The sequence below is a fragment of the Notolepis coatsorum genome (genome assembly GCF_963971535.1).
Source record: "Notolepis coatsorum genome assembly, chromosome: 14".
Lineage (NCBI taxonomy): Eukaryota > Metazoa > Chordata > Actinopteri > Aulopiformes > Paralepididae > Notolepis > Notolepis coatsorum.
Genome location: NC_140178.1, coordinates 69,729,946 through 69,756,328, shown reverse-complemented (window position 1 = coordinate 69,756,328; position 26,383 = coordinate 69,729,946).

Genomic DNA, 26,383 nt, shown 5'->3' with positions numbered 1-26,383 from the left:
TCCAGAGGGGTTTGGTTGCAACTCACCCAAGCGCAAACGCGTAAAGCGGGTAAACGAGGCGCAGCTCCAAACGGGGAACAAGGTTCTCATCAGCGGATCTCCACAGAAAGTCCTGTAGGGAAAGAAGACGAGGCACAGCAACGGGGAAAAAGCAGGAAAAAGCAGTTGTATTCCAAAACGACCCGACATCGATTGAAGGGAAGTCCCAGTATAAAAAGCCTCTGGGGGGAGGGGAGCTCCAGTAGCTCACCGCGTACCTCGAACGCTATTTCGGCGTCGGGGACAACCGTGCTCGTCACGGATCTGGGGTAGCAAGTTCGACTCCCGGACAAAGCCGTAACTTTCTCAGAGTGTCTTTCCCCCCATCTGTACCCCCATTCAACCTGTTTCTGTCGGTCACACTTGACCAGAGAAAAAGCGATAAACGCAAAAAGAACCAGCGGAATGGTCAAAGTAAAAAAAAAAAAAAAAGCCTCTGGGGCGCTAATCAAAAACGATGACAGGTGCGCGCTGGAATTGATACTTGCTCCAAAAGCGTGTGGCGGGGAATGCACCAATCAACACAGCACCTTAAAGGAGCGGAGCGTGTGGCGGGGAATGCATCAATCAACACAGTACCTTAAAGGAGCAGAGCGTGTGGCGGGGAATGAACCAATCCTCACAGTACCCCCCCTCCACGGGAGCCACCCGGCTCGTTCGGGTGAGCACGATGGAAGTCGGTGATCAGGCCGGGGTCCATGATGAGCTGGCGGGAGACCCAGCTCCGTTCCTCCGGGCCGTACCCCTCCCAGTCCACCAGGTACTGGAACCCCCGACCCCGCCGTCGAACGCCCATCAACCGGTGGACCTGCCACTGGGGGTGTCCGTCCACCATCTCGGGAGGAGGCGGGTCCGGAGCAGGAGGCATCAGGGGACTGAGAGAGACAGGCTTAACCCGGGATACATGGAAAACGGGGTGAATGCGCATGGACGCAGGAAGCTTAAGACTCACCGCCGCCGGACTGAGCACCTTCAGAACCTCAAAAGGACCGACGAACCGGGGGTTGAGCTTCTTGGCCGAGGACCGAAGCGGAAGGTCCTTTACGGACAGCCACACCCTCTGCCCAGGGTGGTACGTCGGCGCAGGGACCCGGCGCCGGTCGGCCCCACGACTGGCGCGCTCCGATGACCGGAGCAGCGCAGTCCTGGCGATTTCCCAGATCCGACGGCACCGGTCGAGATGCTCCTGTACGGAGGGAACTGCCACTTCCGACTCCTGTGCAGGGAAAAGAGGGGGTTGGTAGCCCAGGGATACCTCAAAAGGTGAGAGGCCGGTGGCGGAACTGACCATGGAGTTGATGGAGTACTCGACCCAGGGAAGGAAACGGCTCCAAGAAGCGGGTTTCTCGGCAGCCACACACCGAAGAGCAGACTCCACGCTCTGGTTCATCCTCTCCGTTTGTCCGTTAGTCTGGGGATGATAACCAGAGGAAAGACTGACCGTTGCCCCCAATCCCTTGCAAAAAGCCCGCCATACCTGGGAAGTGAACTGGGGCCCCCGGTCCGAGACGACGTCCTGGGGAAACCCATGGAGGCGAAACACGTGGCGTGTCAGGAGGTCCGCCGTCTCGGCCGCCGAGGGAAGCTTGGGAAGGGCCACGAGGTGAACCCCCTTGCTGAACCGATCCACCACGGTCAGTAGGCACGTGTTCCCCTGGGAAGAAGGAAGACCTGTGCGAAGTCCAACGCCACATGGGACCAAGGGCGGCTCGGAATGGGAAGCGGCTGCAATAGCCCGGAGGGTGCCTGGTGGGAGGCCTTGCTGCGGGCGCAGACTGCGCAGGCCAGTACGAACTCCTTGACGTCGTTCCTCATGGTGGGCCACCAGAATCGACAAGCCAGGAAGGAGAATGTGCGATGAACGCCCGGGTGGCAGGCGAACCGGCTGGTATGGCCCCACTGGAGGACCCGGGACCGGACCGAGTCGGGGACGAAGAGACGATGAACCGGTACATTGCCTGGAGCGCGATGGAAGCGTAGGGCACGCCTTACCACCCCCTCGATGCCCAAGGTGACTACTCCTACCACCCTGGCCTCTGGGAGGATGGGAGTCGGGTCCTCAGTGGTTGGAGCCCCCTTGGAGTGTAACCGGGACAGGGAGTCGGCCTTCGTGTTGCGGGAACCAGGGCGAAACGTCAGCGAGAAGTCGAACCGACTGAGGAAGCTGGCCCATCTTGCCTGCCGGCCATTGAGGCGCTTGGAAGCACGGATGTACGTCAGGTTCTTGTGGTCCGTCCAAATGGTAAATGGCTCCTCGGCCCCCTCTAGCCAATGACGCCACTCCTCCAAGGCAGCCACAACCGCCAGCAGCTCCCGATTGCCGATGTCGTAGTTCTTCTCGGCAGGGAGGAAACGACGCGAGTAGAAGGCGCACGGATGTACCTTCTGGTCCGTTGCCGACCGCTGGGATAAGATAGCTCCTAGTCCGGTATCCGAGGCGTCCACCTCTACGATGAACTGTCTCTTGGGGTCTGGATGGAGCAAGACCGGGGCGGAAGTGAACCTCTTCTTGAGGGAGCGGAACGCAGCACACGCCGCTGGGGACCAGTCGAACGGCAGGGCGGGAGAGGTCAGCCTGGTAAGTGGTTCCGCCACCTGACTGTAGTTCCGGATGAATCTTCGGTAGAAGTTGGCGAACCCGAGGAAGCTCTGTAACTCCTTCCGAGAGGTGGGTTCCGGCCACTCCTCCACGGCCCGGATCTTGCGAGGGTCAGCTCGGGTCAAGCCTCTCTCCACGATGAAGCCCAGGTAATCGACGGAGTCGGAGTGGAATCGGCACTTCTCTGCCTTGACGAAGAGCCGATTGTGGAGGAGGCGCTCCAGCACACAGCGGACATGCTGGATGTGTTCCTCGAGGGTCTTGGAGAAAATGAGGATGTCGTCTAGGTATACCACCACAAACTCCTCCAGCATGTCACGAAGGACGTCGTTCATGAGCGCCTGGAATACCGCCGGAGCGTTGGTGAGGCCGAACGGCATTACCAGGTACTCGTAGTGGCCCCTGGGAGTCTTGAAGGCGGTCTTCCACTCATCGCCCTCTCGGATACGGACCAGATGGTAGGCACTCCGGAGGTCCAGCTTGGTAAAGACGGTAGCCTGGGTGAGAGGCTCGAAGGTGGAGTTCATGAGAGGAAGAGGGTACTTGTTCTTAATGGTGATCTCGTTGAGCTGGCGATAGTCGATGCAGGGTCGAAGGTCTCCGTCCTTCTTCCCAACAAAGAAGAAACCGGCCGCCACAGGGGAGGAGGAAGGCCGAATGAGTCCTGCTTCCAAGGACTCAGAGATATATTGATCCATCGCTGCCTTCTCAGGGACGGTCAGACTGTAGAGGCGGCTGCCGGGAAGGGGAGCCCCTGAGGGAGGTCGATGGCACAGTCGTAAGGCCGGTGAGGCGGAAGGGCCTGAGCCCTGGACTTACTGAAAACCTCCTCGAGGTCGTGGTACTCGGGGGGTATGGTCGAGAGGTCCGGAGGCAGCTCACAAACGGATCTCCGGGGCGAGGGACAGGACGCCGCCTGAAGACACTGGGCATGACAGGAGGAGCTCCACCCCCTGATGGTACCGGAGGACCAGGCGATGTGGGGCTCGTGCAGCGCGAGCCAGGGCCGGCCCAGGACTACTGGGACAAGAGGGGATCTGGTGATAAAAAACTGGAGTCTCTCAACGTGGTTACCAGCAATGGTGAGCAGGACAGGTGCGTTGAGTGATGTCTGCCAGGCGGTGTTGGTCCAATGCGAACACCTCCAATGGCCTCACGAGGTCCTCTAGTGGAATGTTGGCCCGGGTAGCAAACTCGAAGTCTAGGAAACTCTCGTCAGCACCCGAGTCAATGAGTGCCTCCACCGTGGCCCGTTGGTCCGCCCAGGCCAGGGTGACGCTCATCAGACGGCTAGGTGGTGCACGGCTCTGGGAACGAGAAAAACGGCTCACCAGGATCTCCCGGGGTCCCGGCGAGCCTGGTCTTTTGGCCGGGTGGGGCAGTTGGAGATACGGTGTCCATCCCGACCGCAGTAGAGGCAAAGGCCGGACCTGAACCTTGCCTCCCGTTCTGCTTGGCTAAGATGTGAACGTCCCAGCTGCATGGGTTCCTCCCCGGGCACCGAACGGGAGGGGAAGGAACCACCAGTTGTGTTGGGAGCAGGGCTGGCCGCAGTACCGTCACAAGTACGGGGGGTCTGGGGAACCTCTGGAGGTCCCGGTCGGGTTCTCTCACGTCTTCTCTCCTGGAGGCGTCCGTCGATGCGAATGGCGAGGCTGAATAGGTCCTCGAGGGACTCAGGTTCCGCGCGGGTCGCGAGCTGGTCCCTGACAGCATCGTTGAGCCCCCTCATGAAGGTGAGACGAAGCGCTTGATCGTTCCAACCGCTCTCCGTTGCCGCCAGTCTGAACTCCAGCACGTAGGTGCCCAACCGAGCTCCAGGGTCCTGGCCACGGGCTGGGTGGTGGAAAACCCTGCGGAGCTCTGCCACGAAGTCTGGGTAGGAAAAACAGAAATCAGCCCCCATTGCCCAGGAGGCAGTAACCCACTGTGCTGCCCGGCCTGAGAGCAGGTTAGTCATGTAAGCCACTCGGGCTCTCCTTGAAGTGAATCGGCTGGGTTGATGACGAAAAACCAACTCACATTGCATGATGAATGTGGCACAATCCTCGAAGTTACCATTGAACAACCGTGGTTCGGAGAGACGGGGCTCCCGAGGTGCGGGATCGGGAGGCGCGGGGCCTGCCACGGCTGCGGGTGATGCTCCGGCCGAGGCTCCTGTAGTAGGTGGGGTTACAAGCAAGGTGTTAACGGCTTCACTCAGCGCTTGTAATTGGTGGAGAATATTAGTCTGCTGATTACCCTGGGCTGTCTGCAGGCTAGCCAGAGAGCCAAGGGACTCCTGAATAGGCAGGACCTGGTCTCGGAGCTCCTGTACAGCAGCCGCAGCCGCACCTAGCTGTAGGCTGTGGTCGTTGGTTAATTCAATCTGGACCGCCAACGCTGTTCTGACCCTGTCTGTGTCGGCTGAGGTCGTCATGGCCGGGTCGTAATGTTAGGGTTTGAACCGACCTCAATCGCACGGCACAGACAGGAAGTTCAGAGTTAGCCAAATACTAGGGCGTATTTATTTACAGAGTCACAAAAGGGGTAAAGTAACAATTATGAAACAACAAGGGAGACTGCCATCGGCAGAGTTCTCTGCGGCTCTGCAGATCCTCCTGGTGATAGCGGTGGGGAATCGGTATTTGACGTTGTAGCGGCTCTGCAGATACTCCCAGCTTTCACTCGAGGTGGAAAACGGAGAGAGAGAGAGGTATCAATAACAGTCCAACGAAACACAGAGGCAGTGTGGTTCCCTCCTCCCTTAGCTGTATCCAGAACCAATGAACAGTAACTATCTTCAGTGTTCTCCACAACACACAAGTTAGCTGAGTTTAGTGCAAACAGAAATGATATCTTCAGTGTCTCTTCAAAACACACACTTCAACTGAGTCCAGTGCAAGCAAAAATTATAATCTTCGGTGTTCGTCACACACACAGACAGAATAATCCAGAGGGGTTTGGTTCCAACTCACCCAAGCGCAAACGCGTAAAGCGGGTAAACGAGGCGCAGCTCCAAACGGGGAACAAGGTTCTCATCAGCGGATCTCCACAGAAAGTCCTGGAGGGAAAGAAGACGAGGCACAGCAACGGGGAAAAAGCAGGCAAAAGCAGTTGTATTCCAAAACGACCCGACATCGATTGAAGGGAAGTCCCAGTATAAAAAGCCTCTGGGGCGCTAATCAAAAACTATGACAGGTGCGCGCTGGAATTGATACTTGCTCCAAAAGCGTGTGGCGGGGAATGCACCAATCAACACAGCACCTTAAAGGAGCGGAGCGTGTGGCGGGGAATGCATCAATCAACACAGTACCTTAAAGGAGCGGAGCGTGTGGCGGGGAATGAACCAATCCTCACAGACAATCGACAGTGTTATTAGACCCATAATATAAAATACAGGTTTAGCTCTACAAACAAGGTGAGCGTTTATATGGGGTTAATGGGCGGCAAGGCCAGATGCACTTCCCGGAAGGGGCGTGGCACCCAATGTGTTAACACATTGTGTGCCATTCACGTGTTTTTGCGTTTCTGGGCACCAATCGTTTTTCTTTGATCCCCGCTCTACACAGTTGCCCAGAGCGATCTGCATCATTTAGGCACGTCCCGACAATTTGGAACTGAATTCTGATCGACCATCACCAGGTGGCAGTATCATCCCGTGAACTTCATGGGGCTCTGGGCTGGTAGCCAGATTCACTTTTCGTTTCTCCTCGCGAGTGGCCAGTCCTTCTCCCGGGACAGAAATTCACAGTCCTCGCCTCAGGATTCCATTGCCTAAGCATATTTTTGACCATCGAAACGTGTATAGACATATACACTGGTAATCACGATCACTTGGAATTATTCTTTTGGAATACCTCCTGGCTAAGGTAAGGTACATTTTATGTCTATTTTACCTAATCTGAAACATGTTTTTCTAATGATCACAGTTCTGTGTTCCAACGGATGAAAAACATGCTCAGCAAACGCGATCATAGTTTTGAGTTAAAACAACCCCCCCCCCCCCCCCCCCCCCCCCCTTCCTTGATGATTTTGTGATGATACATATATACAAGTCATATACCTTTGATATGGGAGTATTCGGGGTTTCAGGGGATCAGCCAGAACGGTTTGGGCTTATTGCACATAACGTGTTTTATCTCGCGATCTATGAAAAAAGACTATTATCTTGGAAATGCGCGATGTTTAGCGTGTAATAAACTACAAACTACAGCGTGTGGAAACTATTATTCCCATGCTGGACTACAAGTAATGTTTGTCGAAATGGGCCATAGAAAGGTAAATTAACCAAACAGCGCGGCACTCAAAGTGTTAAAAGCGATTAAAATAGGGCGGCTAAGTGGCGCAGTGGGCAAGGCGCTCGCCACTAGTGCAGGAGATGCTGGGTTCAAGCCCAGCTCCCGGCATTGCTACCAGCTTGGCTGGTCGTTCATACTAACACAATTGGCAGTGTTAGGGGTGGGAAAGCTGGTGGGTGGGTCCTTGTCGTTGTAAACAGCGACTCCTACAGTTCGGTCGGGGCGCCTGCTCAGCGAGGAAAAGGATCTAAGGGGGGTAGTGTGATCCTTCCACATGTTACACCCTCTCAGTGAGAGTCCGCGCTGCCAGGTGAAAAGAAGCGGTTGATTGGCTACACAGACCGACCGTAGGGGGTAGGTGCGCAGCGACCAGGAAGGGGATTGGGAATTGGCATAACGACTAACATTGGGATGGGAGAAAAACGGAGGAAAAAGGAGGGGGGAAAAGATAATTTTTTTTTTTTTTTTTAAGCGATTAAAATAACAATTTGTATTACATTTTCCCCTTTGAAGCAAAGAATGATTTATTGTCTTGGGTTGTGGTACAAACAGAGTTATATGCCATCTTTACTCAACGTTATATCTTCCGAGATCAAATTAGACATTAGGTTGTCACTTGTCAGTCAGTGAATTGTGTATAGGCGTAATTTGTAAAAGTGTAATAATGCTCCCTTCAGATTCAGATTCAGATTCAGATTCAGATTCCTTTATTAAGCCATTTGTGTAAAAACACATTGGTAATTGTTGCAGCGTTACAGTGTATGCCTTTTTTCCTCTATTTTTTCACAGTAAACGACAAACACCAACACAGACACAGGACAAAAAAACAGTGCAGTGGAGGATTAATCAATTAAATACATTCCAGTTCCAGTAAGGACTATAGTGCAGTGCAGTCAGTGTCATTGTGCCAGTGTCACTTGTGGGCAGAGGAGGGGGGGGCCTGAGGCATTGATCAGCCTGGCGGCTGAGGGGAAGAAGCTCAGTCTGTGACGAGCTTTCACAGCCTTTGGGATCCTCAGCCTTCTCCCAGAGGGGAGCAGGGTGAAGAGGCTGTGACCGGGGTGGGAGGGGTCGGCCATGATCTTCCTCGCCCTCTTCAGCGCCCTGGAGTCGTGCAGGAACCTGAGGGAGGGCAGGGGACAGCCGATCACCCTCTCCGCGGAGCGAATCACCCGCTGCAGCTTGGCGAGATCTTTTGCCGCTGCAGCGGGGAACCAGGAGATGATGGAGTGGGTGAGGATGGACTTAATGATGGCCGTGTAGAATTGGGTCATCATGGTCCTCGGCAGTTTGTATTTGTTCAACTGCCGGAGGAAGAACATCCTCCCCTGGGCCTTTTTGAGCAGGCCCGTGATGTTGAGCTCCCATTTCAAATCCCGGGAGATGGTCATGACAAGGAATCGGCATGACTCCACGGAGGCCACCTGAGTGCCTCCCAGTATGATGGGAGGGGGCAGGGCTGCTTTCCTCCTGAAGTCCACTACCATCTCCACTGTCTTTTGAGCATTGAGCTCCAGGTTGTTGCAGCTGCACCAGCTCTGCAGCCTCTCGATCTCCCTCCTATAGGCCGACTCGTCCCCCCTGGAGATGAGACCCACCAGGGTGGTGTCGTCAGCAAATTTCAGGAGTTTGACCGAGGGGTGGAGAGAGGCACAGCTGTTGGTGTACAGGGAGAACAGTAGTGGGGACAGGACGCAGCCCTGCGGGGAACTGGTGCTGGTGGACCTAGAGCTGGAAATGCTCTTCCCCAGCCTCACCCGCTGAGACCTGTTGGACAGGAAGTCGGTAATCCACCTGCGAGTGGAGGCCGGCACCTGCAGCAGGGATAGCTGGTGCTCCAGGATGGGTGGAAGGATGGTGTTGAAGGCCATAAAACCGTTACTGTACTTTTTCTATTATGGCTGATCATCTTTTACATTATAGTAACTCAGTTGGTAACCGATTTGCTCGCAAAGGTACTTTGCGGCAGAAAGATTTGCACAGAGTGAAAAATCACAAATTTACTGCCAGGTTTTTCAAGCAACCGACATTCTGCAGCCACTGCACAGACTTCATTTGGTAAGCATCCTTTCTGCACACCTGTCTGCTTAGAGAAGAGTTGATGTGAAGTGCACTGTCAGCAGACACTTTCAGTTTTCATTGTGTTGTACTGCTAGGCTATAGCCTATTTACCATAACTCAGGATAGTGCCTGTTCACAGTGGTATTGTGGTAGGCTGTGGAAATAACCATGCTGCAAAATTAGGCGTATGGACTATGAGTGATCAGATGCACACGATGCTTTTTCTTTTATAGACATTTTTGTTGTAATGTAGTATTTCATATTTTAAAGGTCCAATCCTAGATCCAAACGTTAAAGTGATACCACAAAAAGTGTATTCTCTAGAGTCTAGTTGATAAAGGCTAATATTAGAGACACTTTACTGTATTTTGTGACTTTACAAGGTTTATTTACTCTAGTTGCAAAAGTTGAAAAAAAATGAAAAGACAAAAGCATACGTGTCGAGTTTGCTTGTAAAATGTGAACCATCTTGGTGATTCAATTATCTTAGACAAGTGTCAAAAGAGTATCATTGGACTGAGCTGATACACCCATCTGTGCTGCCATCACTGACTCTTACCTCTTCTTTTTCTAGGAGATTTGGTAAACAAGGATTTCAGTGCCAAGGTAACCAAGCAGTCCACACACTGCACTTCCACAAAATCACATGCATCAGGTTGATATTCTAACTTGACAGCCCTCCATTTGCCAATGCAGTTAGGATGCCCTCCTAGTTACTAGTTAGTGTGAAGCCCTGACACCAATCTCACAGCATGTTTTTCTTGCATGTGCATCTGTGCAAGGATGTACCTTTGTCAGTTATAGACCAAGTTAACAGGAATTCATGGTTTAGGGGGAACCTGACAGAATAGTGTTCATTCAGCAGTAGTGCTGGGTTGCAACTGCTGGGTTGCAACTGGTGATAGGCCTATTGCCCGATTAAACCGTAGCGATTACAGGGTTCAACTGGCACATTCTCCATCACAGAAGCAGAGGCCTCTGCACTGAAGTGCAGCCTTCTTGCACCTGCAGCACTTTTTGCAACCACTCTTGATATCACAAGAGATCAGCAGGATTTTGATGCTTGTGGCAACGTCGTCCAGTGGGGCTTGTACATCTCCAGTCAGCAGTGTCTTCCCCCAGATGTGACCCTGGTAGACTGCCCTCTTCACATGTGACTGGTAGACTGCTCTCTTCACATGTGACCCTGGTAGACTGCTCTGTTCACATGTGACCACCCTGGTAGACTGCTCTCTTCACATGTGACCCTGGTAGACTGCTCTGTTCACATGTGACCCTGGTAGACTGCTCTCTTCACACGTGACCACCCTGGTAGACTGCTCTCTTCACATGTGACTGGTAGACTGCTCTCTTCACATGTGACCCTGGTAGACTGCTCTCTTCACACGTGACCACCCTGGTAGACTGCTCTCTTCACACGTGACCACCCTGGTAGACTGCTCTCTTCACATGTGACCACCCTGGTAGACTGCTCTCTTCACATGTGACCACCCTGGTAGACTGCCCTCTTCACATGTGACCATCCTGGTACACTGTTCCACATGCTCCACCATATGTCCCTCATCCTAGATGTTGATTGAGCTGCATGACAAAATAAAAGAGTTCACACTTTTCTGGTACTAGTTTACTACGTGCGATAGTATTAATACTAAACTTAACATTATAATAATAACTTTATTTTGCATTTTACATTGCCCAATTTAAAAAGGAACGAAGCGTAAACGTTGATAGCTAGCTATAGAGTACACGCACACTAGTAGCTAGCCGAGCTAATAAATGAACATAGCAGCTGTACAAATGTAGATGAATAAACTCAATACAGCATTGCTCACAATAATCAGCAATACAGTTAAGAAAAAGATCAATTCTAAATATTATATTCTCATATTGCATTCATTCACAAGTCAGAAACAGAAGAAAGTAACCTACATGTAGCTCCTCCGTAAACAGACTGGGAAAGAGGTGAGCGACAAAGGCAGGGGTGGTATAGGGGTGCAGCGCCACCATGTGGTAAAATGTATATATTTATTTTGGGGCTAGCTTATACCTCATACATTACTAATAGCATTTACACTATGCTATAATATTGAGATTGCAGGAAATAAGCCTGCTACGAGAACCCAGTGGCGTCGTTTTGGTATGGCACCCGCTTTGAAGGGAAAAAGTGTAACACTATCATTATGATACACTGGAATAAAAATAAGTTTACTACTTACATACTATAAGTGTATCCTCTCTTGTTCATTAATGTCATAAGTGAAACAACGCAACAAAATTGACTATTGCCTTGACAATAAATCCACCAAGGGGGGGGGAGGATCCCCACCATCACCCACCCCCTCCCTTGGCTTTTACTTATTCACACCACTATTATAATGAAATCAATTATTTTGTAAATGTGAGTATTTCTCTCAGAGATAGTGGGATCTAGATGTCCGTTATTGCATGCAAATACCAATGGGATAAGAGTTTGACCAAGCGCTGGTAGCCATTTTGAAAAATGCCTGCCATGGCCACCAGGGTGCTTGTAATGCCCCAATATCCAGTTGTCCCCAATATACCCATCAACACATGTGCCAAATGTGGTGCCTTTATCACAAAATATGATATGTTGAGCTATGCCGCACTACTACATTATAACCATTAATCAAGGCCTCTAGGTGGAAGTAACACATGAGTAGTAATTTCCCATACACATGGTCTCAGGCCATGAGGTGAGGAACAGGCTCTTTTCAGAAGTGCATGCTCTATAGTTAGTCATGTTTGAATCCCTCAATTATTTACCCAAGCCTCACATTTGAGAACCAAAAACCAGACATGCAAATAATTCAAGTTAGAATTTTTATTTTACAACTCCGGAATCGGGGCAATCCTCTGGCAAGTGGAGAAATACCTGTTGGTGACAGACAAAAGTTAGCATACTGGGCATGTGCACTAAACCATGATTGGGATATATTAATTCTCTCATTTTACCTGTTCCATGAGGCAATCACAGCAGCATCTAGTTTCTGTGGACAAAAGAGAGTTCTCAGTATGCACACTAGTAAAATGCCCATCAAGAGTAGAACAGAAATTCACCTACCCTTTTGTATGAGGTGCACGTTTGCGGAGCTCTGAAAACACCGGGGAGTAACTGGTTTGGGAGAACGCCAGTCTGCCTCTCCTGTGCCCATTAGTCGACTGGATAATGTAACTGGTTGGAGGAGCTGGTGGCACGACTGGCTCACTCACATGGAGACTTGGCTGTGGCTGCTCCTCATGGGGACTTGTGGCTTCAGCTGAACTAGAAGGGCTTCCTTTATCAGGGGAGTAGACTTCAGGCTGCCCTCCCCAGTTAGAAGTGTAACTAAGGACATTAGACTCTTGTACTGTGGGCTCTTCTGCTGGGTTATAGCCATGAGAATCTTCGCTTGGCTGGCGACCTTCATCATGAGCCGATTTACCACCATAGCCTTGGTAGGACAGGTCACTCCCATAGCCACCAGCATCATCAGCACTTTGAGAGGTGGGGTATGTAAACACATCCTCATAGGCGAGATGGGGTGCGTCGCTTGGAGAACCTCCTTTGCTGAAACCACCAATGAAGGTATAGTCCTTAACAAATCTGGAGTCAATGCCTTCAGAACTACCGCTATAGGCTGGTTCAGGCTGCAGCGTGTCCAAGCTGGCGTCTTCGTAACTACTGCTAGAGGCTGGTTCAGGCTGCAGCGTGTCCAAGCTAGCGTCTTCATAACTACTGCTATAGGCTGGTTCAGGCTGCAGAGTGTCCAAGCTAGAATACTTGAAGCTGGAAGACTGAGTAATGGTAGATGAGGGGTTGGGGTGAGAGTACACAGTGAGGCCATCATAACCACTGGAACCGCCAGTGCTTGGAACAAATGTACCACTATGGGTAGAAGCAACACCACTAGATTGAGCCTGTTGCGATTGACTTGGCATAGAGCCTGGCTGAAACATCAGACCACCTGGCAAACTAGTTTTGAGGGGGAATGTGATGGGTTCATCAGGCTGGTCTTGTCCCCAGTCTCTTGTATTGGCATTAATTAGTCCATCTACCTCAGGAACACTGGGTATGTTGCTCAGGTGTTGATGAGCGAGGATAGAATCCTGTGGTGAAGGTGCCCAGTAACCAGTGTATGCAGAAGCTGGAACATAGGAATCGTCCCACTCAGCTGGATCAGAGGTGTCAAAGTTGAGGGCTTCATCATCTACATCATCCCCCAGGTTGTAGGAATCAGCTTGTTGTGGATATCCATAACCTGACAAGTTTAAAAGTTCAGATGAAGTAACAGTGGAAAAATGTAATGCCTGATGTAGTATTTAAGATTTAAAAAAGAATGCATTACCCTTTATACTTGAACTAGTACTGCCACCAAATAACAGAACACAAATCCAGAAAACCCTAAAACACAAGAGGCCAGCATTTGAAATATTCCAAACACTTAAAAAGCCTAATTCAATGTAACATGAGAGTCCAAGAACTAATAAAAGGTCAATGAGGCTTACCTGAAAAGGAGCCCAAGAGCCATGGCTATTAGCAGAGAAGCAGCACCCAGTGTAACTCCCCAGAAGCTATGGTTTGAGACTAGTAGTTCAGCTGCACAAGCTCTCCTGGATGAATCAGTGAAGAGCTGGCCTCTCCTTATGTTGGCACTCCAACTCCTTGAGGCTTAATTGAGACAATTAGTGACAGCTGGTTGCAACAGAATCAGTGGCCAAATCACAAACAGGTTTGGCATTAAAACATCCCTGTTTTGTTTTGAGGTGGGAAAAAAGTGATTTGCTTATTTTAATTGTGTAAAAGAAACAACAGCCACAACTTGACTTTAGTAATGTAAATGAAACCCTGACTAAGTGAGCACAAATACCAGAACTCAAGGCTATGAACTATGGCCTCATCAACAAGGCAAAGGGAAATAATGGGAAAAGGAAAGAGATTAAAGTTTTAATTTATCCACAAGATGTGAAGAAAGCACACACATAGTCGGCTGTGTAGTCTGAAGGCTATGAAAGAAAGTTTTATTTATTTTTATTTTAACTTTTCTTTACAGAGCATGTTGATATCTTGGGCTGAAATCAACACCCTGTTGTCACCGTCCCTGCCAGTGTAACATTTCTCATAGATACCTGACACTGTGGCAGGTGCAGAAGCCTTTAGATAAGGTGGTCTGTGGCAGGTGCAGAAGCCTTTAGAGGAGGTGGTCTGTGGCAGGTGCAGAAGCCTTTAGAGGAGGTGGTCTGTGGCAGGTGCAGAAGCCTTTAGATAAGGTGGTCTGTGGCAGGTGCAGAAGCCTTTAGATACGGTGGTCCGTCTGTGGCAGGTGCAGAAGCCTTTAGAGGAGGTGGTCTGTGGCAGGTGCAGAAGCCTTTAGAGGAGGTGGTCTGTGGCAGGTGCAGAAGCCTTTAGAGGAGGTGGTCTGTGGCAGGTGCAGAAGCCTTTAGAGGAGGTGGTCTGTGGCAGGTGCAGAAGCCTTTAGAGGAGGTGGTCTGTGGCAGGTACAGAAGCCTTTAGAGGAGGTTTGATTTTATTTGATTACGGATCCCCATTAGCTGGTGCCATAGCAACCAGCTAGTCTGCCTGGGGTCCACAAAAAAAAACATACAAAAACTATTATTATTGCAAAATAAAATTATTAAAAGTCAGTACTCAACACACAATGCTTAAGGAAACTAACAATTAAGATGGTTAAAATTACATGCAAGCAAAGAAACAGAAAACAAAAAAACAAAACAAAATACTTTACAGTGTTAAATACAATTTAAGATTATTTTAAAAAGTGAATCTACTGTAAATGCAGCAGAGGTTTTGAGGCAGGTTATTCCAAAGAGTTAATGATCTAAAAATAAAATATCTCCTTAAAGCGTTGGTTTTTGGATCAGGTGGTGGCAGTACAGAAGCCTTTAGAGGAGGTGGTCTGTCGCAGGTACAGAAGCCTTTCGAGGAGGTGGTAGTAGTAGTAGTAGTAGTAGTAGTAGTAGTAGTAGTAGTAGTAGTAGTAGTAGTGGTAGTATTTTAGATTGAGAAAGAATACACTCAACAAAATGTTTAGAACACAAATGTATTGAGAATGCATTTGTGGGAAAATATGATCAGGCTTGAGAATGTTCAGTTGACTTTGTGCTTATTTTATACCTTATTTAATTGGGGACATTGATCTAAGTTAAAGGTTATTATTAAAGGTACAATCATTATCGATATAGAATATTGAGTGTGAATTATGACATGTTGTGAGTCTGTTCAGGCCTCTTCTTAGTCCAGTGGCATCTGTGTCAAGGCCAGGGCACATGTGAATTTTTGTTATCTCTGGGCCGAGCTAAAATACACTTCAGCCAAAAACACATGCATTCAAACCTATAGGTTTGGTGGGAGATGCAGTGGTTGGGATTGGCCACCGGCCATACGCCTATGGACAGAGCAGAGTATAATGCTGAGAGCTAGGGCATTAGCTCGGGACTCACTCTCTCTTTCTGTCTTTCTCTGCTTCTATCTTTAATCTCTCGTATTCTCCATATATTCTCTTATTTCCTACTATACTTCTCTCTATCTCCTTCCTGGTTATTCTTTTGTCATATTCCGCTGTCATGTTATTAATGTCTGTTGTGAAGTGTTCCATGGACCACCTCACGTAAATATAATGTCAATGGACTAGTGTTGAAAACTAGCACTTGTGCTATAAACACGCAAAACAACACATCTGGTCTGTCCACTGTGGCTGGTCCAATGTAGCTGTGGTGTCCATTTTAACACATTGGACGCCAAAAAACGAGTATCTCGTGATGTCAGAGTGTCTTCCAGAATACAAAACATTACCTGTTGTTATTGTTAAGTCGCTATCTTGTGATAGTAACATGGTCGTGGTGTGAATTACCTCTAAATTAAAGTATTTTTGGATGACACAACACAGTAATAAGAAGAAGGATGGCAAGTGTATGATGGCATGTACAATAATGCTGTGTATACCCTATGTATATTTATTCTTAATGTACTGTATATAATATCCACATGTGTCTGTACATAACTGCATATAATCCTTTTACATATCTGTAGATACTACTATATCTATATCTGTACATATCCCTTACCTACTCTTACTAGTTACGCTGCTGGCCAGTATGACTACCATAGTGTCTTTATACCTATATCAATGTACATAATAATACTACAACATCTGATTAGCATCATGTACATTAGTGAAACACTTGGTTCTGTATGAGCCTCCTGAGATTGTGCTTGAGTTTACAATTTATTTTCTTTTTGCAGGCATGATGACTTCACCCCATCTGTACAGTCATTACAAAGGACACACCACTGGAGTTATAACCTTCACCAGTGACCTAGGAAGTACCTCGGACAAGGCGATCACAGCTGTTCTCCCTGTTGTGTGTGTGTTTACAGGTTTCATTCCCCTTGATATAATAAATATCATTTACTTTTGGAAAACGTTGTTTATTTCTGCCGGGACCTGTGCTTATAGCACTCACTGGGCGGGCTGGCTTCACAACAGCCCGGTCCAGGTACAGTATGTGTTATTATAGACCTTTGTTTGTGACAGTCTGCCACAACATTTGTGTGTGAAGAAACTTTGTGATTCAAGTGTATTGAATATCAGGTGGATGAGCCTAGATGTCATGTTTACCTGCACTTCAAGAGGTTTAATCGTCACATACATACACAGGACATAATAGTGAAATGAAGTTGGCCATGCCTGCCTTCGATTGTGCAAAAATACAATAAAAAAATAGAATAGATTGTGGAAGTTAATAAATGAGACGAGCAGACAGAGTATGGAGTCTCTGCGCTTTACTTTTTTCAACAATTCAACCTGAACAAAGGTACAGCCACACCCTTAAGTCACCTCATTACCACCCAATCAGTATCCATTCTGAGGCGAGACACCTCCATCTAGTGCTGCAAGATAATAAAATAGACATGATAAAAAGTAAAGATAAAATACAATACAATACAATGCTAAGCTTACAAATGAAAAGGTAATGGGTCCTATGTACACTACTATAGAATATACAGTTATACTAAGGAGTCCATACCACAAGATGACAATTGTTGGCTCCTGTCAGGTGCAGGTTGCCCTGAATAGTGCCCATAAGTGTGGTGCATCCTTTGTAATGACTGTACAGATGACTGGGTGTCCAGTCTGATGGTGGTGAAGATGTTGGTGACTGTGGCACAGCAGCAATTAAACCTCATAGCAAGGTCTAGGATGCCACAATTCAGTCTGAGCTTCATCAAAGTCAGGAGTAGCTGATCGATTAGAGGCATAATTCAAGCACCACAACACTTGAAGTACTAGGGGTCTGTGTAGCAATGTCAAGGTGGTTTGGGCCTGGTTCAGCTCTTCCTTCATCCTTCACACTCGCACGGAGCATTTGTTTTTTCCCGTTGGTGGGAATGGGATAGTTGATGTGGTCGGGGAAAGCCGTGTTGGCCCAGCTGCTTTGCCATTGGGAAACTGCCACCCACAGACCTGTGAGTTACAGTTTTGGGTGAAGTCATGCCTGCAAAAAGAAAATAAATTGTAAACTGTGATATGAAGAAACACAAACAAATTGATTTCTGTCTACTACAAGCTAAACGTGTGATTGCTTTAAAATGGAAGGAGGTTCAGAGACCTGACTCAGGTCATTGGATCAAAGAGATGTCCAACTTCTAGAAAAACTTCTATGAAGCACAATCACAGGAGGCTCATACAGAACCAAGTGTTTCACTGTAATGTACCTTATGTGACAAATAAAACAAAACGAATTCATTATATTGTTTAAAATATATAAATCGGTACTACTGAGTAATAATGCTAATCAGATGTATGTACAGTAGGGCTGCAACTAATTACTATTTTGGTAGTCGACTAATCTGTCGATTATTTTTTCGATTCATTTTTTTTTACTACCTATCTTTGTGAAAGTGGCTTCTCAGCTCTGGTCCAGCTGAATACAGAGCAGAGGAACAGATTGGACATTGAGCATGACCTCAGAGTTGCTTTGAGACTCTTGTCAGGACCAAACAACATCCCCAGTTATCCCATTAGTTCCCCCAAACTTACTGTCGGTCTGTTATGTTAAGCTAAGAAGTCTTCAGCTGGCTGGACCAGAGCTGAGAAGCCACTTTCACAAAGATAGGTAGTGCAAAAAAAAAATTAAAATTATAATATATATATATATTTTTTTTTAATGACTAATCGACGCAACAATATCTCGTCGACGATTTTTCATAATCGACACCGTCGATTATGTCGACTAATCGTTGCAGCCCTAATGTACAGAGTTGTAGTATTATTATGTACATTGATACAGGTATAAAGACACTATGGTAGTCATACTGGCCAGCAGCGTAACTAGTAGAGCTTAGTAGAGAGTAGAGTAGGTAAGGGATATGTACAGATATAGATATAGTAGTATCTACAGATATGTAAAAGGATTATATGCAGTTATGTACAGACACATGTGGATACAGTACATTAAGAATAAATATACATAGGGTATATACAGCATTATTGTACATGCCATCATACACTTGCCATCCTTCTTATTACTGTGTTGTGTCATCCAAAAACACTTTAATTTAGAGGTAATTCACACCACGACCATGTTACTATCACAAGATAGCGACTTAACAATAACAACAGGTAATGTTTTGTATTCTGGTCGTCACGAGACCGCCGGCCATCTTCGTATAGGGGACAACAAACGGGTTTCTAGATCAAATGTATGCGCTGAACTCCGTTTTTATTACATATTTGATCACATTCTTGTTCATTTCATAACCTTTCATAAGACTTTCGATTTGGATTCTTGATTTTCTATTTGGATTCTAGCTAACGTTACCTAACTAGTAGTAGTACCTAATGTTAGCCTAGCCTGCCATTAGCCTACCTGTTAATTATTGTTTATCATTGAGATCAAACTTACTGTATCAACTTCAGGCTTCAGCCACCTTCTCTTCTCTTTGTCGTCGGGAGGAAAGCGGTAATAAAATACCGTTTTGTTGACATCGTTGATCGTTTATTGCAACACATAAACACAGAACTAACTGACTAATTACCGGGGCCCGGCTTCCTGGGTTGTTGTGATCACATGACTGACAAAGCCGTGCAGTGATAGGCCAGAAGTCAGTTCGATTGCATTCAGGCTCGATTGCTTATCCTGTCTGGGTAGCCCGGATGATGCTGCATCGCAATTTTTTACATCGAATTTTGAACAGCGAAATTATGCATTCGAATTTTTTACATCAAATTTTAAACACAGAATTTTTATTTCACATACCTGTAGGTAAATTCGGAGCAAAGAAATTCAGATACATGATTTTCAAAGTAATTATTTGCAATGCTATAAATTCGGTGTCTGAAAAAAATTCAGATACATGATTTCAAAGTAATTATTTTCAATGCTATAAATTCGGTGTCTGATTAAATTCAAATACTTCTGTCACTCCTTTGCTTCCATACATGTGCCTTACATGTGACAAAATAAAACAAAACTTGAAACTTGGCTGCATGCTATAGGGAGGTGTAGTCTGATGTCACTTTGGACCGCCCGCACGGTCCAGCCGTTTAGGGATTTATCATGGGAAAATGTATTATCGGCTATTGTAATAATTCTGCCTCATGAACATTGGCAAGCTTTCCATTTTTGCACAAAATGAGTTCCCTTCTATCACTAACATTATTGTTTAAGCATTTTTGGTTGAAATCAAATTTAACGTAATTATTTTACAATTAATTGCTAATTGTTTCATGTTGAGCTATAGATTGTGGATGAATACACACAGAAAAGTACACCATGCCAATGTTCATGCTTTATTTGTTTTAAACGAGACGATTTACATTGCAATTTCAAGCAAGGTGACCGGCCGGAAACAACAATGACATAACCACTAACCTCCCTATAGGCCTCTCTGACACTACATTACACTCCATCACAGTGACAAGTGATAAGTCACTGGAATGATGGACTTGAACTTGATTACATATGTATAGTATTACTACTACATATTATATAGTATCAAAAATAGTATTACATATTTATTACACGAAAAGCACACTTTTGCCTTCCCACACATAGATTATAATAGATGTTCTGATGTAAAACACTTATTCCCAGTACCTACAACCACAGTGTAGCTGACTCTTCACCACCCTCACCACCCCAACAACAGCCTGTTCATGCTGCTGCGGTCGGGCAGACGCCTGCGAACACCAGCTACTAGGACAGAGAGACTTCGGCTCAGCTTCTTCCCCCAGGCCATCAGAGCCTTGAACACTGAACTCTCCACACACAAGCACACATGAGCACACACACATACACGCTCACACACTAGCAGCCACTTTAACATGAGCAAACACACACTCATGCTGCACAAGCTCACACTTATGGTCACTTTACAAAAGGAAAGGTCACTTTAAGAATAGTATAGTATAACTTGAGATTGTATAATATAGCATTGTATAGCAGTGTACATAAAGACCCAGTGCCTCATCCGTAGCTAACAGTGTATTGCACTACCACAGGACCTAGCATGTCCTACCATGCTTTGTAAATAACTCATGTACATATACCGATATGCCCTACTTTGTTTACTTGTTTTATTGCACAATGTCGTTCTATTGGATTCTATTATATATTACTATTGTATTATGCACATCGTTGCGGGCAAGACCCCCCGCATTTCATTGTATACTTGTATGCCGTGACAAATAAAACTCTTGACTTGACTTGACACTAAGAATACAAACAATGAAATGCACATCCCGTATTGAACCAAGACATTCTCTGAACACAATGGTGTCTGTGTGTCTGATATTGCATAGGCTTTATCTAAATGTTGACACATATTTCAGGTGCATTTTTGTAACGTAAATTTAAAAACGAACTCAAAACAAAAACACTATTTGATCACCTCAATACTCAATTTGTAACTACATCTTTAATTCTGACACTAATATATTCCAGGTGGTCCCCCCCCCCCCCCCTTGGTGGATTTTTTTTGTCAAATCAGTTGTGCAATAGTACATTTTTGATGAGTTGTTTCTATACAATTCACTTATGACATTTAGGTAACATTAATGAACAACTACAGTATTAAGGAGACAACTACAGTATGTAAGTAGTAAACCTATTATTATTATTTTTTTTTTTATTCCAGTCGATCATAATGATCATGATCATATTACGGAGCGCTCACTGCATAAACTGTAAACAAAATATTATTTTGATGCCTCAAATAGATTAATTTGAGGGAACAAAATACTTGAGGTAACTATTTTGAGGCCACAAAATATTTTTCTATTTTGAAGCCACAAAATATTATTTTGAGGCCCCAAATTGATTAATTTGAGGTAACTAAATACATTTTGAGGTAACAAAATACAATTTTGAGGCCACAACATATTTTTTTCATTTTGCGTGGCAGCAATAAGCCTTTGTAGCAAGCAGATTAGCTGGGCTAGCTAGCTAACATTAGCTGAACTGACATTAGCTTGATAGCTAACTAGCTAATAGCATCAGCTAGCTAACATTAGCTAACATTCTTTGACACTATTATTACACCAACACCATGGACCAATTTGACAACGTTCTCTGTCAGAATAGTCAGTAATTTTATATAGTGCTAGCTAACGTTTCAAGATACTTGTCTTGTTGCCCATCAGCACTGGCAATTTCACTATTACTAAACTAGTTACAGTAGGTAGCTAGCTACATCTGCTTCCACGTCTTGTGTTGAATGTCGGACTGGGACTTGACATGACGTTACCAACGTCTTTGACGTCAACAGGCTACTACCGGCAATCCATGTCTGTAATAATAATAATAATAATAAAACAAGAATAAAAAAAGATTAAATGTAATTACAAAAAATAAAATAAAAAATGTATCTTAGGGGGACTAATATTACATGTTTGCTTCAGAGCTTCAGCCCCCCTAAAAAGGGTCTAGAAGTGAGTTAGGATTGCTGGAACTGTCTCTTAGATTTCTTGGCCTTGGCTTTTCATTGTATCTTTGTCCAGCGTGGTTTGCATGTCTTATGTTTATCACAAAGATATTCGATAAGGTTGCTGGCCCATCTGGAAACTGTCCCATAGCTGGGTGGTGGTGTCTATAGCTGCAGAGTGGAGCGGGCGCCTCTGCTGTTGTCTCAGAACCAGGGATCAGCTGCATCTGCCTCCTGGTTCTGGAGCAGTGGGATCAGCTGCACCTGCCTCCTGGTTCTGGAGCAGTGGGATCAGCTGCATATGCCTCCTGGTTCTGGAGCAGTGGGATCAGCTGCATCTGCCTCCTGGTTCTGGAGCAGGGATGTCAGCTGCATCTGCCTCCTGGTTCTGGAGCAGGGATGTCAGCTGCATCTGCCTCCTGGTTCTGGAGCAGTGGGGTCAGCTGCATCTGCCTCCTGGTTCTGGAGCAGGGATGTCAGCTGCATCTGCCTCCTGGTTCTGGAGCAGTGGGGTCAGCTGCATCTGCCTCCTGGTTCTGGAGCAGTGGGGTCAGCTGCATCTGCCTCCTGGTTCTGGAGCAGTGGGGTCAGCTGCATCTGCCTCCTGGTTCTGGAGCAGTGGGATCAGCTGCATCTGCCTCCTGGTTCTGGAGCAGTAGGGTCGGCGGGCATGGATAGGCATAGGCAGTAATATATATGAACAAAAACACAATAGCTCTGACAGATACTATGTCCTATAGTGCTGTGACAAACTGTCAAAAAGGGCTTTAGTTTTTGAGATACCCCTACCGGAGGTAGAACAAAACACAACATTGTTTTTCCTCATCTCTAAGGTCTCCCATATATGAAATGGATTCTTGTATAAAAATATTTTACTGCAAAAATAGGTAAATTGATAGATATTGTTATACACCCCCAAAGGAAAAAATAACCAAAATATAGCCTGGCCGTATGGGAGTTGAGACATATAAACTCATGTAGATTAATAATACAAGCTCCAAGAGCTTTCAAAATTGGCATGCTAGCAGTCAGACAGTTGCTTAACATAATAGAAAAACCTGGATGTGAATATCTTTATGCATGTAGGAAATATATACCTATGTACACATACTTAAAATAAGCGGAAATGTAAAAAATGAATATCTCTGCAGAATGTTCTCATTTACTTTGTGGTACCTCTGCCATGGATTGTCATAGAAACACAGATGAGGGCTTTTCGGAAAGGTGTGGTTGTGCTGAATCCAGCAATACCACATGTGTAAATATAGCATGCATGATCATTTACATCAGTAAATGTATGAGGTGTCCTAAATTAACGAAAATGAAACATTTACATAATGAAGTCTTCAGTCCAAAGCCCATTATCAGTGTTGAGAAGCATGTTGACAAATTCAATGTTACTGCTATGTCCACACCAGCAGAGGGCAGTAGAGCCTGCACTGCTTACAGTTTATTACAGTTGTGGTGTGGTCAACAATTGGTTACGGCATCATTGTATTCATGGATACTTCATAACTTGACAGGTAAATCATTGCAAATATTATGTGATGTGAAAATGCTGAGACTAACTTTCCTAATCCAAGTAGCTAAATAGCCTAGCTTAACTAGAAAGTAGTTAAGTAGTAGTAGTTAAGTTGAGTAGGCTATGATTAGCACAATTATTACGGCTAATAATACCATAACGTTAGGTTACATGTGTAATTCAACATTTTATTACATGCGTGTGAAAATACTAATTCTGAAATGTATATTTTTCCTTTTTACTAGTCTCTTGAAACAATGGAGAATGTCTTAGACATTGGATCCAAATCTGTGTATCATCTGTGGGAAACATTTGGAAAAAGGCAAGAAAAAAGATCCCTACATCCAAAGGCCCACAGTAGAAGGCCTCCAACGCATACTTACTGTTGCTCAGCAGAGAGATGATGATGTTCATAAAACCCTGGCTCCCTATACAGATGACATACTTTCCTCCAAAATAAATGTATCGTATCATGTATCATGTAGAGCAAAATACTCCAGTAAGACCAACATCAGTGAGCATCAAGTTGTAAATGTTGAGAGTGAGAGCCTACCTGCACCAGTGTCATCAAGAAGACTGAGTAGGGTTGATACATCATTTAACATACAAAGAGATTGTTTCATTTGTGGGAAGGCCAGTACTAGAACAGAACCTCTGACAGCCATTACAACTGGTACAGGCAAGAGTACCAGAGACAAGGTCCTTCATGCAGCATCTGAAAGGCTTGATGAAGATGTACATCTTCGGCTACTTTCATACCCAGATCTATTTGCGTATGATGCCAAATATCATAGAAGCTGCCTTGCACACTACATATCTGAACGAAATATAGCAGCTGCCAGGCGAAGACAAGAATAAAAAAAGCAGACCAATATCTATGACAAAGCCTTTATTAAGCTCACTGAAGACATTGATAAAACAGTATTGTCTGAAGATATGAAAGTGATGACTAATCTCTTTGACTGATAGTTATGATGACATACTGAAGACCCTTTCTGAGGAAGAAGATGAGACCACGGTCCAACACAAGAAATATAGATCCTGGAAACTGAAGGAAAGGCTCATACAGCATTACAAGGATAGGCTGGTATTTGTCGCACATGCCGGAAAGTCAGATCTGGTGTGCTCTGAGAGTATGCCCGTTGGTTATACAATGAGGGAAGCTGCCCAAAAGACAGAAGACTGTGAGACAACACTTCCACAGACAAGTCAGAGTCTCTCTGAAACCCAAATATTACACAGGGCTGCAGACATAGAGGAAAAGCATGGAGCAGGTTGAACATGACCGTAAATCATATGTCAGCAGTGATCGGCTATCGCGTCTCCAATGCAGCAAGTATGTACCCAACATCCTGTATGACTTTGTGAACTGGTGTGTTGATTCACACGCCCACAGACATTACCAAACATGTGATGAGGAACCAGCTTTGAAGGACAATCTGTGTGTGATTGCAATCTGCCATGATCTCATTGCACAGTGCTGTCACATCAAGACGCCAATCACACTGGGACTTGCCATTTTGATTCATCATGAGTTTGGTAGTAAGACACTCATCGATGAGCTCAGTGCAATGGGGCACTGCGTTTCCTATACAGAGGTTAGGCACTTCCTCACATCTGTGGCAGCAGACCAGATATCAAGGACAGAGAGTGGTGTCTACATCCCAACTGGCCTCACTGGAGTCTCTGAACACGGAATTGTTGATGCAGCCATCGACAACTTTGATCAAAATGAGGACACTCTCGATGGGAAGCATACAACCCATGCTATGGCTTCTGTTGTGTACCGAAGAGGCCATGTCTCCACAGCAGATAAATGCCTGGCACGGGTCCCAGAGAGGTCTCTCACCACCTTAAACTTCACAGGTACATTTTGTGTATTTCTTTTTTGATCTGAAATCTGTTTATGTTATGTATTTGCTCAGTCACATGAAATACAAAAAAATTGTTCAGTATAAATGTATTTATTTATCTGATTTGATATTCAATGCATATGATCACAAGCTTATCTTCTCATTTCAATTTTGATTACAGATACATCAAATCTCCAAAGCGGCCAGAACCACCTGAACTTCCCAAACCGGAGATACTGCACACAAACACAGCAGTCTATAAAGCAGCTGAAGATAGAGATCTGGTATGGAAGCTGGCCCGAAACATAAGTGAGAATCGGCAGCATGTCCCTGCATGGTCTGCATTCAATGCCTTCACATCAGACACTGCTTGTCCAGTAGCCAGTGTACTCTACATGCCTTTCATAAGAGAATCACCCACAGAATTGTCCACCATCTACACATCTATGATACGACTTGTACAGCTTGCTGCAGAACTGGGACAACACCATATTCTTGTGACTGCAGACCTAGCTATTTATAGTAAAGCGCAACAGATCTTGTGGAGCAAACCACCACCCTTACAAGGAAAGATCACAATGAGACTGGGAGGTATGCATATCATGATGGCTTACCTTGCAAGCATCGGAAAGCTCTATGGTGATGGCGGACTCTTTGACATACTAACTGAGTCAGATGTGTATGCAGAGGGAACAGCTCGACAATTGCTTCAAGGGAAACATCTGGCAAGAGGAGTAAGGAGCATAAAGCTAGCCTCTGAGGCCCTGTTCCGGCTCTTCTGGAAAGCCATGCAATCATGGCTTGAAAAGCAAGGCCAATGTGCAATGACTGGAGCACAAGAGCAACTCCTACGACATGTACAGCATGCATTTCATGATAATGACAAGGCCACTGCTCAACAGCTCATCGGTGAGGTGGAGACTGAACTTCCTGAGATCCAGAACAGTATCCAGATGTTCACAAATGAGGGAGTTAAGCAATCAGCAACCTTTGGATACTGGTTAACGTTCCTAAAGGGTGCTGATCTGTTGCTAAGGATGCTTCGTTCCGAGCGTGAAGCTGACTTTCAACTTCACCTGAATTGCA